The 19,466-nt window shown below is 42.2% G+C and overlaps 1 long non-coding RNA gene across 1 annotated transcript; it reads right to left on the reverse strand.

Moving 5' to 3' along the window:
* Positions 1-18,126: 18,126 nt before the first annotated feature.
* Positions 18,127-18,988, reverse strand: LOC130361266 (uncharacterized). The gene is made up of 3 exons (XR_008890928.1): positions 18,670-18,988; positions 18,422-18,584; positions 18,127-18,258 (listed from the first exon to the last, which is right to left on the reverse strand). It is a non-coding gene; the product is annotated as an uncharacterized LOC130361266 (long non-coding RNA).
* Between the last annotated feature and the right edge of the window lie 478 nt (positions 18,989-19,466).

The raw sequence follows: 19,466 nt of genomic DNA on the forward strand, positions 1-19,466 counted from the left end.
ATAGTGTTTGAGTCTGTACGTCCATCCCAACCGAGGGTGTACAAACACAGGACCCTTATCCTTGTAATGACAATTCACACATTGACAACAGGGGTATGATCCCTTTTTCTTACCATCAAGTAACGTTGAGAACTTGTTTTCAGAGATATATCACTTTTGACCAACTTATCCCATAAGTTGGGGGCGCGGCGATAAGATATTAAAGGTCTTTCTCTAAATTCCAGAATGTTCGAAAAGCAACTCTGTAGCATGCCCCAATGTTTATTTAAAGTGCTGGCTATTTTTTTGGAGTGTTCTCCATATGTTGACACAAAGGGGACTCGAGGTTTAGAGTTCTTCTCTTTCCGTTCATAGATCAATTTGTGTCTATCCATGGCTAATACCCTATTTTTACTTTCTAGGAGCAAACTCTTAGGGTAGCCACGGTCTCGAAAGTTTGATATTAATTTGAGAGCTGGCTTGATTTTTTTTCCTCATCGGGCGAGGGTGACAACTAGTGAAATGTAAGGCTGAGTTGCAGTCTGTGGATTTGACATATAGATCAGTCGTTAAATGATCACCAGAAATGGACACCAAAGTGTCTAAAAAATTAACTGAAGAATGAGAGGCGTTTAACGTAAATTGGATAAACTGGTTGGCAGTGTTAAAGTACTCATGAAAGGAATAGAGTACCATAGTTCCATAGTACCTGTCCAAATAAACAATACATCATCGATGTATCTCCACCACCCCAGGATAAACCTGGAGTGGTGGGATACATAGACGCATGTTTCCTCCAGCACCACCATGTACACATTGGCGTATGTGGGCGCCACATTTTTGCCCATGGCGGTGCCGGAGATTTGAAGAAAGAAGGTATCATTAAAAATAAGTTATTTTTCAAAATGAGCTCCAACAATGTAATTATCAAATCAGTCTTTCTAATGGAAAAATCTCATTTGATGCTTGACCAGACAGCCTGTACTCCCCCATCATGTGGGATGGAGGTGTACAAGCTGACCACGTCAAAAGTGGCGACAAGGGTACCTTCCGGAATATGAACATTCACAATTTTTTTTAATGAAATCATGAGTATCTTGTACATAAGATATGGCTTGTACTGCATAAGGACAAATGATTTGGTCCACAAAGATCGACAAGTTGCTGGGCATAGACCCCCTGCCCAAAACAATTGGGCGGCCTTGGGGGTCCATCAGCGACTTGAGGATCTTTAGGAGTAAATATAACATGGGTGTAGTAGGATGCAAAACTAAAAAGAAATGTTACGAGTTATAATGTAGACAGGATCAAAGTTCAATCGTTGGCATGTGTGTGTGTCTCTAAGTTGTCGTTCTGCCTCTGGTATATATTTCCCCCAGTCCATGATCACAATGTCTCCACCCTTGTCAGCGGGTTTCACTATCAAATTGTGATCATGGATCAGGGAATTTAAGGCCGTGATTTGATTACGTGTAAGATAAGAGTACATACATAGTTAGTGTATCCTTAATTTTTTCAATATCGCATTTTACCAAATCACAATATGTGTTCAGGGCACTATATTGTATGGTAATTGTAAAATTACTGGGGATGTTGAGATTTAAAAAATAAAAAAAGAATTGTGCAGCTCACAATTTTCCAGCCAAGGTATAGTGATTTACACCTACACCAGGTGTAAAATTTACAAAAGAAAGGAAAAAAACACAATCGCCACCTCAAGGCTAGTCTCAGACAGTCTGGTACATGATGAACAAAAGGATAGAATACTTGCTTCAATTTTTTATGAAAAATTAACAAAATGTATTATAACAAAACAGATAAAATATCTAGAAATAAATTAATTAATAAAATGATGGCATCCATAGAAACATGAAATCAATAAGATGGCCAAACCTATTACCACAGGGCCCTTGTGGAAGGTATAGTGTCCCACACTGAGTATAGTATCTCACACTGGGAATAACTATTACTATTTATTCCCAGTGTGAGATACTATACTCAGTGCGGGACACTATACCTTCCACAAGGGCCCTGTGGTAATAGGTTTGGCCATCTTACTGATTGCATGTTTCTGTGGATGCCATAATTTTATTAATTCATTTATTTATAGATATTTTATCTGTTTTGTTATCAATAATTTTTTTAATTTTTCATCAAAAAGTTAAGCACGTATTCTATCCTTTTGTTCATCATGTACCAGACTGTCTGAGACTAGCCTTGAGGTGGTGATTGTGTTTTTTTCCTTTCTTGATGTTGAGATTTAACTCGGAAAAAAAAAAAAAAAGACGTCCTCGGCTACAGGCATAGCAGGAGTAAATGATTTATTAGTACAAGAATTCTGTAAAAACCAAATTTTTCACTTCAATTTACAGAAGAATTGGATCAAGTCTAATTCCAATTGAAACCAATCAGTTACAGCATGGGGGCAAAAACTAAGGCCCTTAGGTAACAATTCTAGCTGATGTTTAATCAATGTGCTGGATGAGATATTTACCATTAATGGTTGTTTTGTGGTTTCTTCTTGAAGTTCAACTTCTGCTGAGTTGGACGGTTGTGCTTCTGTGAGCGGGTCTTTATAGATCCTTTTGTGTCGCCGCCCTCCACGATGAGTTGGTTTCCGCCAATTGAGCTGCCTTGACCTAAAAAAAAACATCATTATTGGCAACAGTGTCATTGGTTAATTTATATATGATCGTATTAGTATTAACATTAGAGTCTCTGGTTTCACATAGACGCCTAGAAGAAAAGTTATTATCACAAATAAGAAAGAAAGCAACAGAGCACTGACCGTACCACGCGTTAGCGCTTCTTCAGGCCCTCTCAGAGGGCCTGAAGAAGTGCTAATGCGTGATACGGTCCGTCGCCCACAGGTCTCCCTGACAGTCCGCTCTCCCTGCACATGTATCCACCTGGACTGTAATAAAGAAATCCTGCTGCTTATCACGGTCAGTGCTCCGTTGCTTTCTTTCTTATTTGTGATGACTGCATATTTCCTCACAACTTAAGAGCACTACCTTCACTGCACAGGTACTCGGCTCACAGCCATTTTCCTACCTGCAGACTGATTACCCACATTGCTGGTATATAGACTGTACACCTTGTAGAACGGTGCGGAGTCCCCCGCTTGCTCTTTCACAAGACACGAAAGTTGTCATTATGTTTTGTCCAGTTATAGACACGCCCAGAAGAATAATCGGAATAATATATATATATATATATATATATTCACATATAATGATTATGCCTGAAAAAAATGCTATTAGCTCTATCATACATACAGTAACTGACATGCTAAAACAAAAAAAATAGCATACTTACCACAATTGGATTCTTTTCTTTAGTCCTTTCTGGCTGCACTGAGGTTTCGCGCAGCAGGATCAATGTTACAGAAGGAAAAGGGGGAGATGTAGGGGCTGGGATATTTAAATTAGGCGCGCACTGCGCTCGATCTCTGCCTGTTTCATAGACATCTTTTCCTGGGATGGGACCACTGCCTGGCCAGCAGTGGTCCGAACTCAGTGTGCGGGGTGGGGGGTGGGGGGGGGGGGTGCAATGCATGCTGGACCAGTTGGGAGACCCCTAGTGGCCAGCATTTCAAATATAAAAAACAGTGTTATAACTAAAAAAAATATGTAAACAAATATATTAGCAAAAGTTTTATTTTTTTTATAAGGTATAACATATCAAAAGTTTATTTTAATGAGTGCCTATTTAACAGGGAATAATAATTAACGTTTGCTTGAAACCTACTGTTTCATTTGTCGATAGGGTAAGAGAAAAAGCAACTGGGCAAAGTATTTATATTTTTTTGACCGCTCCACTCCACTGCCACTTGATCCCTTTTGGTGACTTCCTTTCAGAAACGATCACTTCCACCTCTAAAATGAAGAAATCAATTCACAGTACAATTATAACCAATCTGCTGGTGGGGCAGTGGTATATTACCCTAAGGAAATCAGAATTCACAGAAGGGGTAAACACTTAAAATATAACATTTAATGAGTACCTGTTAAAATACAGAAAGACCCCACTAACATGTAGCACAAGTACAAAGCATGTGTCACAACTACCGCAGACCAAACAAGACAAAAGCACCAAGGTGCAGCTGTTGGACCCCTCTCAATGATAATGCAGGGAGGGAGCAAGTTGGGGGGTTGTAGGAATCCTATGGATGGGGGACCTTAGTGAGCTCTGACAGGGGAGATGTGGTGAGGGCTACCCCTGCTCGCACAGGGACCGTCAGAGCACTCGTCCTAAAAAGGACCACCCCTGCCCCGATCTATCCCTTGGTCTGTCCCTGTAAAAAAGACCAGTAACAACCTGAAAAAAGGAAAGCCCAACGCGTTTCCCCCACATGAAGTTGGTTCATCAGGGGCTGTAAACCATCAAAACAATGGGGGTGCCAATATGCAACACCACCAATGCCACACAGAAACCACCAATGCACAAATATACAGTACTCAGATATTAGCAGCTAGTATTGTAAAGTGCAGTGGGTGTGCAAAAACAGCACAAAACCATGTGCAGCATAAAGTGCCCTAGAAAATACAGTACATTGATAACAGTAAACCGTATCTTAAAGTGCATAGCAAGGAGTCGTGTGTGAACGTCCCATAATACAGAGCATTAATTGAGTAACATGCTGGTATAGATACAGACAGTTCACATATAGCCAGGACAGAGCCCTGTCCTGGCCGTAACTCACGTGACCGAACCTGCAGTGGCGGATGGCGTGAAGAATGCCCCCTACAGTGGCAGTGTGTGTGGTCCCGGTTGTGTGATCCACGCTACCTGATCGGCTGCATGGCGTGGTATATATAGATGTACAGGTACTCACCGAGCCGTGCTCATCATCCGTGATGTGCGCCGAATCCGGGCGCCAACGTCAGTTACGGAGGCGCCGCTAGTGCAGAGCGCTGTCAACGCAAGGTGTAATGATTAAATTAGTTTGAGGGCTGTGAGATATGGAGAGCGGGAGTTCCTCATGAAAACCAGGCACATTAGAGGAATAAATAAATAGGTAGTAGAATTAATGTAGTAGAATAAATGAAAAAATGATAATAGGTTAGGAATAAACAAGAAGGGGATAAATGAGACAAGGCCCAATGATATGACAGCAAAACAAGGGGAGCATAGGTGATTCATAAACGAAGAGAGAGGTGCAGTTGGGGAGGGGGGGGAAGCGGGGGAATATTATAAAAAGCAGGCATAGCTCAGTTGTTCATTGAGACCCTTAGGTGACTACGTTTGCAGTCTAAAGATCCATTGGGTCTCTTTCTGCAAAATGAGTTTATCACAATCACCCCCCCCCCCCCCCGAACAGGATCCACAATCTCTATCCCCACAAATTTTAAAACCTTAGGATAACCCCCATGCTCCTCCACCACATGTCTAGCGATAGGCTTGTCCACCTTTCGTGTGATGTCCCTGCGCCTGAATTCACGGATGGTTTTTCCAATGTATTCAAGGCCACAGGTACACGTGGCCTTGTATATAACACCTTTGGATCGACAGTTAATAAAATCTGTGATCACAAAGGAGCGACCTGCCACAGAGCTGGTAAATGACTTGGTGACATGAATGGAATTACAGGCTATGCACCCACTGCACCTGAAACACCCCGTGGTCTGGCGATCCAGCCAGGTGGGGGCCGTCGTGGGTCGCACAAAGTGACTGCGCACCAGGCGGTCCCCAATACTGCGGCCACGTCTAAATGATATTTGGGGGCGCTCACCTAATATGGGTTTTAGGTCAGGGTCCATTTGCAGTACATGCCAATATTTTTCAAGGATCATCTTCACCTCTCTGGTACCACCATCAAAGGTGGCCACTATATGCATGATGTCATCAGTTTGTGGTTTGGGTTTCAGTACCAAAAGTTTGCTCCGGTCTCTATGCTGTGTTTCATGATATGCCCTTCTCAGGACCCAATCTGGGTAATCCCGGTCTCTGAACCTCTGCCTGAGGTTAGCTGCCTGTTTTTTGAACTCAAGGGTTGTGGAACAGTTTCTCTTCATCCTAAGGTACTGCCCTTTGGGTATACCTTTACACAATGGTCTGGGGTGATGACTGTGCCAGTTTAATAAAGAGTTTGTGGCCGTGGGTTTTCGATAGACGGTCATGTCAAGCGACCCTCTACCGTTTTTACTGATGAGAACATCTAGGAAGGGGAGTTCCTGAGGATGACTCTAATATGTAAACCTCAAATCGACCTCATTGACTTTCAGAACCGTCACAAAACTAGCAAACTGGTCAGTGGTACCTTTCCAGAGGATAAACACGTCATCAATGTATCGAGCCCACAAGCCAACTAGTTCTGTATGATGTTGTAATGCCTCACTGAACACAACTGACTCCTCCCACAAGCCCAGATATAAATTAGCGTAGGTGGGGGCACATGGGCTCCCCATGGCCGTTCCTCTGAGGTGGTGGTAGATGCGCTTGTGAAACAAAGAAATGTCTTGTCAGTGTGTATTTCAGGAGGTCAAGAACCAGCTGGCTGTGGGCTCGAAACTGTATGCCTCTACTCCGTAGGAAGAATTCTACAGCCTGTAGACCTAGCTCATGAGGTATAGACGTATATAGCGATTCTACGTCAATGCTAGCTAGCAGGCAGTTACCCTCAAGAGTCAGACCGTCCAACTTTTGTAGCAGATCAGTGGTGTCCCTGGTGTAGGAAGGTAACGCCAGAACGAAGGACTAAAGGATGGCAATGTAAGTGCCCATGTTCTGGGTAATATGTTCCACACCAGAGACTATCGGTCTACCCTTGAGGGGTGAAGTGCCCTTGTGCGCCTTCGGTAGGGTATAAAAAGTAGCCGTTACAGGAAAGCGTGGTACTAAGAATTCTGCCTCCTCAGTACTCAATAGACCAGTACTTTTAGCATTCTCTACCAACCCCTTAAGTTCTCTCAAAAAAGACTCAGTCGGATTCTCAGATAAAATCTCATAGCTGATCCTATCAGACAGTAGATTCAGGCACATAGTGCGGTATTGGGACCAGTCCATGATCACAATATTGCCTCCCTTGTCGGAGGGCTTAATGACCAGGGACCGGTCCCGTTCCAATTTTTGTAAGGCTAACATCTCTTCATGACCGTAATTACGGTGTGTAACAGGATATAACTGTTCCAATTCACCAAGTACCAATTGGAGGAAAACCTCCACACAGGAAATATCCCCTACAGGGGGCATGCGTGTACTTTTGTTTTTTAGAGAAGTGAAAGGACCCACACCAGTGCCCGTTTCACTTTCAGTGAGAAGGTCCACAAGAATCTCTGCACCCTGTAACACGTCAGTCTTTATTCAAAAACAGTATACGCCCTCATTTAAATCAGCCTTTAGGGAGCTGACATGCCATTACAAGGAACACATCACTGCTTGGTGGGAAATCCGTAGTCTTGAAAACTATCTTAAAAATCAGATAGTGCCAAGAGGTCTACGTATAAATTTGACTCCAGCCTCCAGAGTGAGAAGCCCTGGTCTCATGACCAAGTGGGAGAAGAAGGCTACACAGAGCTCCCTAAGATTTATGCAGCTGCTCCTGGAGGAGGAGAAGACTAACATTGTGGTCGTCGAGGAGAGACTACTCTCCCAGATACAAGTCACACAGGGCTTCTCATCTGAGGCCGAATTTTCAGCTAAAGAGATACAACTTAAAAACACGGTAGAGCGTTTCCAGTACCACATAAAGGAGAGAAAGCACAGGCAATTTGTGCGTGACTTGCAGGATTTTAAGGATAATAAGGTCTATTTCTTCATCTCCGAAGGTGGTACTGGAGCCTCTGAAGCTGAGGGCTCCTCCACAGGGACGGACGTCTCTGATTCAGATAGGGAGTCACAATCTAAAGGAAGAGGTCGAGGTAACAACAGGGGTAAAAGAGGAGATCGGCCACGCAATAGAGGGGGGAGAGGAGGTGCCAACAATCCCAGTGATCCGTATTTTTTAGAAAAAGGCCCACAATACACCACGTAACCCCTCCGCAACCGGAACGATGAAATCACTCTACCTCACAGATTATTAACCTATCTTCTCATTCCTGAAACCCAGCAGAGATGTGTATCCTAAGTAAAGGTCTGGGCTATGTTCCTACTAACATCTTTAACCAATTCAACTGGGTCAAGGATCTGCACCTTTTCGCACGTAAGTTGCAGTGGCGGAAATTTCATGCTAATAGTGAACGAAGAAGGGCCCAGGAGTTGGGCTTCCCCACTGACACGTTACAGGGTGCAGAGATTCTTGTGGACCTTCTCACTGCAAGTGAAACGGCCACTGGTGTGGGTCCTTTCACTTCTCTAAAAAACAAAAGTACACGCATGCCCCCTGTAGGGGATCCCTCTTTAAAGACCAAAAAGTCTTCAGCGGGTTTGCTAAAAAGGATAAAAAACACACAGACACATCCAACAAAATCAAAGTCAGACACAAAAAAAAGGTAAAGCCTTTATTATATAAATGATTAACCGTTGATTAACAGGTTTTAACATGAAAATTAATAACACCTGCAGAAACATCGGCGCTTGCAGACCTTCAGGAATACGTGCTGACCACTAAAATTAGAAAAAAGTCTCCAGCATACACAGCTCTTCCTAGAATCACAGCGCATGCGTAAGGATTTCCCACACGTCAGCAGTGACGTACACAATTGCGGACGAACAACCAAACTTGATTGCATTACATGTGCGGCTGCGTACAGGCTCCGCTGTGTGCTGTAAGGAAAGAAGGTGTCAACAAAACAAAACAGGAGGAGCAACGAACAAGGGCTGGAAGATTCGGCCACACTGAATGCCGCCCTAAAGCCTCCCATAAACAAGCCGCACCACGTCATGAGCACAATATGGCGACGGAAAGTGTGATCGTCAGTAAGGCCGCATCCACATCACGAATTCTCCATCCGAATATCAGACAGAATATCAGACAGGCAAGGTACCTTGCCACTGGGGAACGTTTCAGCTCCCTGCACTACCAATATAGCCTTGGCAAGTCTACTGTTTGCTACCTTGTTAACCCGATAGCGACCACCGACGAGTATAGACGTCCGTCTATACTCGTCCATTATTCTCGTGGGTGCTGCCCAGTGCACCCACGAGATCGCGGCAGGGACTCGGCTGTATCACACAGCCAGGACCCTGCTGCACTGCCAGGACCGAAGTAAACTTCGGTCCTGGCAGTTTTAACCCTTACAGCCGCGGTCGGAAGTGACCGCGGGCTGTAAGTGTTATGACAGAGGGAGGGAGCTCCCTCTGTCTCCTCTGCAGCACCCCGCATCGCGATCGCGGGGTGCTGTGTGTGGCCGCGACCTGCCGCACTGCCGGGAGTGAAGTTCACTTCACTCCCGGCAGTTTAACCCTTACAGCCGCGGTCAGAAGTGACCGCTCGCTGTAAGGAGTTCTGACAGAGGGAGGGGGCTCCCTCTGTCTCCTCTGCAGCACCCGCAGCGCGATCGCGGGGTGCTGCTGCATACCTGGGCAGCCGGGGGTCCTACAAAGACCCCCAGGTCTGCCCTGGGTATTGCCTGAAAGGACGTGCCAGAGGCACGTCCTAATATGCTGCCTGCTAGTGAAAACTGGCAGGCAGTATATAACTGCAATGCTTTGGAATACTAAGTATTCCAAAGCATTTAAAAGTGTAAAAAAAAAAAATATATATATATATATATATATATATATATATATATATATTAAAAATACATTTATTAAATGAATCTAATAAAAAAAAATGCATAATGTGTAGGATCGCATTGGCGGACATCCGCAGCATGTAATATGCTACACATTATGCAGCAGTCACGGTAATGAGCTCCCTGCTGCGGCTGGGTAGCTTTGTGTGTCCACTCATAGCGGCGGATTTCCCACCAGCAGTCATGAGCGGACACACTGAGCTACCCAGCCGCAGCAGTGATGGATATATTCGCCATGAGCGGGTGCTTATTCCCACAACTTGGCGAATATATCCATCAGGAGCCTTAACTGTCACAGACAGACGCGTTATACTGCCAGCCGACCAAGGACCAATCAGAGTGGTCCTTGGTGCAGCCAATAACTTGTAGGGGTGCGGTATATAAATGGGGTCACTTGTGGGGGTGGGGGTGCTGTTCTGCCCTGAAAGCCAAATGGCGCTCCTCTCCTTCTGAGTCCTACCACGCGGCCAAGGAACCATATATGGCCAAAGCGGGGGTATTTCCGAACATGGGACAAGGAGCTAAATAAAATATAGGGTGCATTTCTTTCAATATCAGAAGTGATGTACAAAAAATATGCCCCCCAAATGATGCATTTGTGAAAAATAGCAAATTTCAAATTTTTAACACTGATTTTGTAATAATTCCTGCCAAAAAACTATGGTGTTAAAATACTCACTGTACCCCCTAGCGAATACCTTTAGGGGTCTAGTTTTTAAAATGGGGTCATTTGGGGGGGGGGGGGGGGGGGGGTCCTATGTTCTACTACCTTTTAATTTCTGCAAACCTTGCATAGCACACAAAAAAATATGTACTTTTCAAATTTTCAAAATTTCAAGTTAAATTGTTAGGCTTCTAACTAATTTAAAATGTTAATTAAAAACAAAAAAATGATGTCAAAATAAAGTAGACATCTGAAAGTATAAGTTTCATAAACTATATTGGTCAGTATGTATAAATATATGCAATCTATTAGTGTTAAAATAGCAAAAAATCTTAATTTTTTGTCAAAATTTCATGATTTTTTGCATTGTAAAAAAAAACTACAAATGATATCGGCTTACTTTTACTATGTACATGAAAGACAACTTGTGACAAAAAAACAATGTCAGAATTATCGTGATTGGCAAAACGTTACCAGAGTTATTCTCTAATAAAGACAGACATCCCCGATTTGAAAAAACAGGCCTGGTCTTTCAGGGGCGTACAGGTTTATTTGTATTGGTCCTTAAGGGGTTAAAGAGACCTGTCAACTTATCTGGGAAAAGCTGCAACCACAATACATGCCACATCCCACCTGTGATCAGTGGTTGGCCATTGCCGAAAAATTTAATGAAATTGCAAATTTCCCTAATTCCATAGGGGCAGTAGATGGCAAGCACATTCGCATCAAGAAGCCGGCTCACAGTGGTTCAAGTTTCTATAATTATAAAAAAGTTTTTCTCTATAATATTAATGGCAATAGTTGATGCCCAGTATCAATTTGTGGCAGTCGACATTGGTGCATATGGGCGTACAAATGACTCTAAAGTCTTTAAAGAATCCTGCATGGGAAAACGACTATACCAGGGGATATTTAACATCCCAGCTCCACAACAACTCCCATGATCAGAGGGACCCCCAATGCCATTTGTCTTGGTAGGAGATGAAGCCTTCCTAATGTGTCCAAACCTTCTTAAACCATATGGGTCACGAAGATTGAACCCCATAAGAAGAATATTTAATTATAGGCTGACCAGGGCCTGCAGATTTTTAGAGTGTGCATTCGGCATACTGACTGCACGTTGGCAAATCCTGAACACTACTATTCAACTTTCTCCAGATAACATAGACCAAATTGTTAAATCATGTGTAGTGTTGCACAATTATGTGACCGGTTTGGAACCACTGAACATGGACCCAAGTGACAGCGAGTCCCAGCTGGACAGTTTACAAACTTTCTGCACGATCCACCAGAGCTGTCCTAAATATCCGTGACCAATATGCAGAGTACTTCATCAGCCCACAAGGCAAAGTTCCATGGCAAGATAATCTTTAGGTATGTAATTGGTTTGAGGAGCTTTGGGTCCATTCATGGGGGTATAAAACCTCTACAGAGTAAATGTTTCCCAGTTGCCTATAGTAACCAATCAGATCGCTTCTTTCAATTATAAAAAATGCCCCCGCTAATAAGAAGGGATCTGATTGGTTGCTATGGTTCACTTGCCTACTATTTCTTTGCACAGCTTTGATAATTCCCCCTCCCCCTTATAATCTTTAATCTTCTATAAATGTACTAACATTTATTATTTTTCTCTTCACAGACTTCATCTGGAGGCGTTTGGCACAGTCAACAAGAACCAATTATTTAACCCATTTTAATACATTTTGTCATTTTTAAAACTAATTTCGTATTTGTGAACGTAAAATAATGAAGACATTATTTTTTAAAAATGTCTTTACTTTAGAAAAGTAAAAAACATTGTACAATAAAATGTAAACATTTAAAAATCAAAGAATATTCAAACAAATCCTTTGAGAAACAAACAGTACAGGTATAAATTCTGCTGGCATTTTTTTTAAACCTTCACAAAAATGGGAATTATGACTTACCGTTAATTCTGTTTTCTTGAATCATCATATCAGCACCACACATGAGATTGCCCCCATTGATCCTAAAGGAACAGGAAGCACAAAGAGGTTAAAAAGCCCCTACCCCGGACAAACCCTCAGTGTTTACAAATTAACTAAGAAGCATACATATATATCAACATACGTACACAACTTAGGGAGGGATTAAAGGGTGCTGATGTGATGATTCAAGAAAACAGAATTATCGGTAAGTCATAATTCCCATTTTTCACCTCATCATCACATCAGCACCACAGAGACATACCAGATAAATAATGTCTAGGGAGGGACCAAAGCTTGCAGTATCTTCCGTCCAAAGGCCAAATCTTGAGAAGAGGCTACATTCAACTTGTAGTGTTTAAAAAATGTTGTAGACCAAGTTGCAGATCTGTTCTAAAGAGGCAGAAGACTTTTCAGCCCAGGAGACCGACATTGCTCTTGTTGAATGAGCTTTTAGATGCTCCGGGATTTGATTTCCAGATCTTCTGTAAGCTTCAGAGATAGCTGACTTTACCCATGTAGCAATAGAGGCTTTAGAAGCTTTCTTTCCCTTGTTAGGGCCTTGAAATTGAACAAAAAGATTTAGATCCTTCCTCCAATCCTTAGTTTGCTGTAAATAAAGAAGGATTGTCCTTCTCATGTCCAGGAAATGGAAAATTTCTTCCTTCTTGTTTTTTGGAGAGTTACAGAAGGTGGGAAGGATGATGTCTTGAGATCGATGAAAGTCTGCCACTACTTTTGGTTGGAAAGCCGGATTTAATTTTAAAATAATCCTGTCTTCAAGGACCGTTAGGTAAGGTTCTTCAATAGATATAGCCTGAATTTCGCTTACCCTTCTTGTGGTTGTAATGGCTGTCAAGAAAACTGCTTTCCATGTAAGAAATTTTATTGAGGAATAAGACAGTGGTTCAAAAGGTTCCTTTGTAAGACCAGTAAGGACTAGATTTAGATCCCAAGGTGGTGACAGATTTGATATCTTGGGTTTCAATCTGGCTACAGCCCTAAAGAATCTTCTAATCCACTTGTGGTCTGCAATATTTGAGTCAAAAAAACAACCCAAAGCTGATGTCTGTACTTTTAGAGTACTAGTAGATAACCCCTTGTCCAGACCGTCTTGGAGAAAATTAAGAATTTGAGGGATATTAGGATTCAAAGGATCCGGAGGACAGGAATCACACCAGGAGACAGATTTTTTCCACTGTTTCCAATAAATTGCCGAAGTTGTAGGTTTTTTGTTTTTCAAAAGAGTGTCAATAACTCTATGAGAGAGACCCTTTTGATTTAAAATCGACCGCTCAAGAGCCAAGCTGTTAACTGCAGGCTCGACAGGTCTTTGAAGAACAGCGTACCCTGCATTAGAAGATCTTCTGTTATGAGAAGAGGATAAGGATGATCTATGGACAGATGTTATAGTAGAGTGTACCATCCTCTCTTGGGCCACCTTGGGACTATGAATTTGACCTTGCATTTCTCCATACGAATCTTCTGCAGAGTCCTGCTGATCATAGGGAACGGAGGAAATGCATAGACTGTTTCGAAGTCCCATCTTTGTTGTAGAGCATCTATCCCGTCTCGGAGATCGCCTGGAAAAAGGGAAAATAATTTGTCTACCTTTCGACTTTTCCGATTGGCGAAAAGGTCTACTTCGGGTATTCCCCACTTCAAGACTAGCTCCTGGAAAACTCGAGGATTGAGTTCCCATTCCCCCGGATTGATTTGGTGGCAACTTAAATAATCCGCCTGAATGTTTTCGCTTCCTTTGAGATGTATAGCAGAGATTGACACTATCTTGTCCTCTGCCCAAAGGAAGATTTTTCCTGTCAATACTTGAAGGAGGCTGTCTTGTTCCTCCTTGATGGTTCAGGAAAGCTACTACAGTGGCATTGTCGGTATAAATCTTCACATGATGATTCAGCGTGAGGTGTTCTGAGGCTTTCAAAGCTTTGAGAACCGCTTTTAGTTCCCGAAAATTTGAAGAGCAAAGACTTGTTTCCTCTGACCATATGCCCTGGAGAAAGAGATCTTAAACATGTGCTCCCCAGCCTTTTTTGCTGGCATCTGTTGTGATTGTTACTGAAGGAAGGGGTATCCAGGATACCCCCTTCTTTAGATTTCGACTTTCCATCCACAATTTGAGGGATTTCTTGACGGCCAGAGGAATCACCATCTTCTTTTCCAATGTATTCTGGGAACGGTCCCAAACATTTAGGATTTGTTTTTGAAGACATCTGGAATGACTTTGGTTCCAGGGAACTGCAGGAATGCAAGAGGTCATGGAACCTAACAGAGACATTGCCTTCCTGATGGTAGTCAGGTTGGCTAGATAAAAGGCTTTGATTTTTTGAATTAGCGCCAGGATTTTTTCGTCTGGCAGGAAAGTCATCTGTTTGTTTGATTCCAGCCTCATCCCTAAAAAAATCTTTTGTCTTGCAGGAATGAGATTTGACTTTTGGAAGTTTATAATCCAACCTAAATCCTGGAGAGAGAGGATTGTTAGATTGACATGTTGAACCAAAAGTTCTTTGGATTGAGCAATGACTAGAAGATCGTCCAGATACGGAATAATCAGGATCCCCTTCAATCTCAAGGCTGCTACTACTTCTATCATCACTTTTGTGAAAATCCTCCCATTGATCGTAAAATTTAGTCAGTCTCCCCCACCCCCCACCCCCACCGGAGACAAGTCACTGTTTGATTGTTAGGGTTGAGCAAGAAGTCTCGTCCTTTACCTCCTTTAGAGTAGCTCCATCTGCCAGTCTTCCCTTTGCCTTTATATTCCCTCTGTTTGTTCTTAAAGGGATGAAAATTCCACTTTGGTTTCACAGCTTTGTCTTCAGGCAATTTTTTCTTGTTGTCTGCTGCTTGCTGCAGGATGTTATCTAACACAGATCCAAAAACCAGTTTACCTTCAAAGGGAATAGAACATAATTTAGTTTTTGAAACAGAGTCCCCTTGCCAATTCTTGAGCCACAGAGCTCTTCTGGCCGAGTTAGATAATGCTGCTGACTTAGCCGCCATCCTTACAGATTCTGCTGAGACATCTACCAAAAAAGCAGTGGCAAGTTTTAGCATAGGAATGGAGGAAAGCAGTTGATCTCTAGGAGTTTTATTTTCAATATGGCTTTCCAATTGACCTAGCCATAAATATAAAGATCTTGCTACACTTGTGGCTGCAATGTTGGGGTTTAATAAGGCGGATGAGGCATCCCAGTTTTTCTTCAGAATCCCCTCCATTTTCCTATCTAATGGTTCCTTCAATTGTGAGGAATCCTCAAAAGGCAGAGTCGTTTTTTTCACAACTTTAGCCACATGTATATCTATTTTAGGAGCTTCACTCCATAATACTGTATCCTCACTATTAAATGGGAACCTCGCCCTGAATTCTTTAGCGATCATGAGTTTTTTATCAGGATCCTTCCATTCCTCTAAGATCAAGCTTTTAAGGTTCTCATGAATAGTGAACGTATTCTGTTTTTTAGGTTTTAATCCTGCAAACATTTCATCTTGTACAGAAAGGGTTACCTGAGGATCTTCTATGTTCATGGTACTTTTTACTGCATTTAAAAGAGTATCAGTATCTTCTGCAGAAAAATAGTATCTCTTATCTTCTAACATTTTGGAAGTAGAAGGAAGATCTTCTTCTGAATCCAAGTTAGAAGAAAGAATATTTACTTCAGATTCTGAATCCACCAGAAAGGATGGCTTAGATTTTTTTAGCAGGCGGAGGATCATGATAAGATGGCGTATGCAGAGCAGCTGCCACAGAGGCCTGAACCTGTTGATTAATTATTGATCTTAATTCGTCCATAAAGGACGGGGTCTCCTGCTGGACAATCTTGGCCGTACAAGAATTGCATAGAGCTTTAAGATGCCCTTCAGGTAACCTCTCATTACAAATGGCACATTTCTTAGGCTTGGCCTTAGAAGGTTTTATCGGGGTCTCCTTGTCTCCCTAAAAAGAGGAGAGAAGGAAAACCCATCAATAAATGGGAAAAAACCTTCCAAAAATAAGTAAGTGAACCTCAAAGGGCCAGATACTTACTGGGCTGATGGACTTCCCCAGCTCCACAGACTCAGAGCGGTTAGAAGCAGCCTCCATACTGACAAGTAAACAAAAAAAGGAGGTCTTACCTTAAATAGCCCAGCTGTGTTTGAAATTTGGCGCCCTTCAGCACCCGGCGTATAATTCCACCTCCCAAATTTCCAAATTCCCCGCTGCTGAGGAGGCGGAACTTCCACCCTTTGGCTATCCCAGCACTCCGCGCGCGACGCACGTAACGCGACATCACGCGCCGGAGCCGCCTCGGTCCCGGAAGACAGACCAAGGGGTACACACTCGTGCGCCCGAGGTCCTGCCTGTATTTTCCCTGCCGCATAAACTCACCGAGGGTCCAGGAGGCAGGCCTACAACAGGCACGCGACCCGGAGCGGCATAGAGAGGGGGAGACCCAGCAGACGCCGACCTCTACCGCCTGGATAGGTCCACCTTGATCCCGTCACCAGCCCCAGGACCAAGAGGTAAAAACCTCCATGCTTCCTAAAGGAACAGGAAACACTGAGGGTTTGTCCGGGGAGGGGCTTTTTAACCTCTTTGTGCTTCCTGTTCCTTTAGGATCAATGGGGTGTGGTGCTTTGTGTGTCTCATGTGGTGCTGATGTGATGATGATGTGAAAAAAGGTTTTAATTACAATGTTGGTATATTTTGCCACGTTGACAATTTACCCTACATAGGGTGTTTAGAAATATATAACTTTATAAAACTTTTAAAACAAAAAGCAGCAAAAAGGGGCATACTAGTGCATATAATTCCATGACTCTCTACAATCTCCATCAGAGTATTGTTCTGCAAAAAACTTGAGTGTCACCTTCTTCCTCCTTTCGTGTGCACGGATCATCACACTGCACTCACAAAAGGAGGAAGACGACTGGACCAAAGGACCGAACAGCAACGGGGTAACGGAGGCAGGTGAGTTCTTCACAATGGACTCAAGTTCTTAGCAGAACAATACTCTTTGGGGCCTAAAGCTGTTGTCAAAATACAATTTACAGCATCTCCACACACCAAAAATACTGAGAGTTGTAGTTTGACAAAAGCTGGAAGCTGCCTGGTTGGGAAACATCCAGATTGGGATAGGTGAGAATCCTCAATAAAGTGCTATAGATAATTTTACAACATTTTTTGAACCAACCAAAACTCACTGTCTGAAAAGATCTCTAATGAACCTGATTTCTTTATCAGTGTGAGAAAAAGTGGAGTGAGTTTCCAATAGCATTTGCTTTTAGAAATCCACACCAATGTTTCTCACGCACTATTTGAGAAAGCTGGTTCATATTGTGCAAAGACAAAAGTAGCTACAAATTTTGAAATTGAACCTCTGATCCCCGAACAGGTGTGCTTTCCTGGACATATTGATGAGAATAGGTACGAACATTGGGATACTGTGTTTGTACAATTTGAGGTTGACCATATTGAATGAAACGCTGTGGTGTACTTAGAGGCACACGTGTCTGGGGATCTAGCGGTTGATATTGTTGCATTGGTGATGGTTCATGAAATGTGGGCGTCTGGCAGTGCTTTTTGTCTATCTCTGCCATTAAATTAAGAATTTTTCCCTGAAAATATAATTTTTCAGAGTATGTCATTGTAGACATACCAAGGAGTAGTGAGAGAAGGAATTGACGATCTGCATTTTCTTTCTCACCACTCCACCCTCCCTCCAAACGCAAAATCCTTAAATCTTGGGACATTAATCTACTCTCAAAGCTGTCCTCTATTTTTTTAAATCCGTCTAACATTAAGCTATCTCTAAAATCATGGTCTTTTCGTTGGCGTCTACTGGCATGCATAATTTGATGCTGTATTCGATCTGCCACAGACATGGGAACTGAAGGTTCTCCTTCTACTGGTGGAGCAGTTTCTGATTGTAGTGTGGAATCCTCAGTCTGTTCCATCTATTCTGTCTGTAATGTTGAAGAAAGACTTGATGTTGTCCTGAAAATAAAAAAATATAATATTTTAAAGGCATATAGTGGATGATTTATCAAAACCTGTGTAGAGAAAGAGTTGAGTTGCCCATAGTAACCATTCAGCCTCTGTTTTAAAGATTCATGTGAAAATTTAAAGATGCAATTTTTTTGTGCTTAAATATACTTACTTTCGAAGTTTGAAGCATTTTCGAAGAAATTGTAGACTATTGGCATGCTTGAACACTGTAAGTTTGGAGGCACCAGAACCACTTTTAGACGCTTGTTCCTCTTTAGTACAATATCATTTAAAAGCATCTCTTACTGACCGCCATTTTTTTTGCATCTTCTCATCTAATGAAAGCAATACATTTTTGATTAATTACATGGGATAAACTTTGGAAATAAAATATCTAAACATTTAGACTGTCAAACAAACCTAATTTAGTCTTGACTGAGGAAGACAATGTTTCATAGTTCGGAATTAAACATTCCCCCACTTCCTGCCACATCTTTCTTGTATGATAATTGTCTGAGTGTTTTTCATGGGTATGATCCCACAGTGCTGGCCGATGTTGGACTAATAGGATTAATTCCTCATTTGGAAAGTCAGGCACCATTTCACCCTCATTTCACTTTGATCTTTTCTTTTTTTGGGATACCTAAATTAAAAAAACACAATTGGTCTAAGCACAAATTGAAACCAAAAGGCACAGGACCAATAGACAGGAATGGAGGGTGAATTGGGGGAGAATTATCAAAACCTTTCCATCGAAAAAGTTGCCCAGAGCAAACAATCTGATTACTTTCATTTTGCAGAGGTCTTGTTAAAATAAAAGCAGCAATCTAATTGGTTGCTATGGGCAACTTTTCCTCTGGACAGTTATTGATAAATCTCCCCCATTGTGTCCAAAGCATACTACTGTGATCAACCTTCATGATGAAACAAAAAAAGCTACATACATGAAGAGATCCTTGGAAATTAATTAATTATACAATAGATCCTTGGAAATGTAGAAAATGTGTTGCTCACCTGAAATTTTCTTTTCCTGTATTCCATAGGCGGCACGAATGGGTTAACATTGTCTTGCTACCCGGAATGAAGAAAACACTATCAAAGCAATTAAGCAAGTTAATTAAAGTAATTGCACTTAACTCACTACCATAAAGACTCCTCAAGAACACACAGACACTTGTATCGTATGCAGCAATAATTGTGCCACCAGGAAAAGAAAA

This window comes from Hyla sarda, chromosome 3 (genome assembly GCF_029499605.1).
Source record: "Hyla sarda isolate aHylSar1 chromosome 3, aHylSar1.hap1, whole genome shotgun sequence".
Lineage (NCBI taxonomy): Eukaryota > Metazoa > Chordata > Amphibia > Anura > Hylidae > Hyla > Hyla sarda.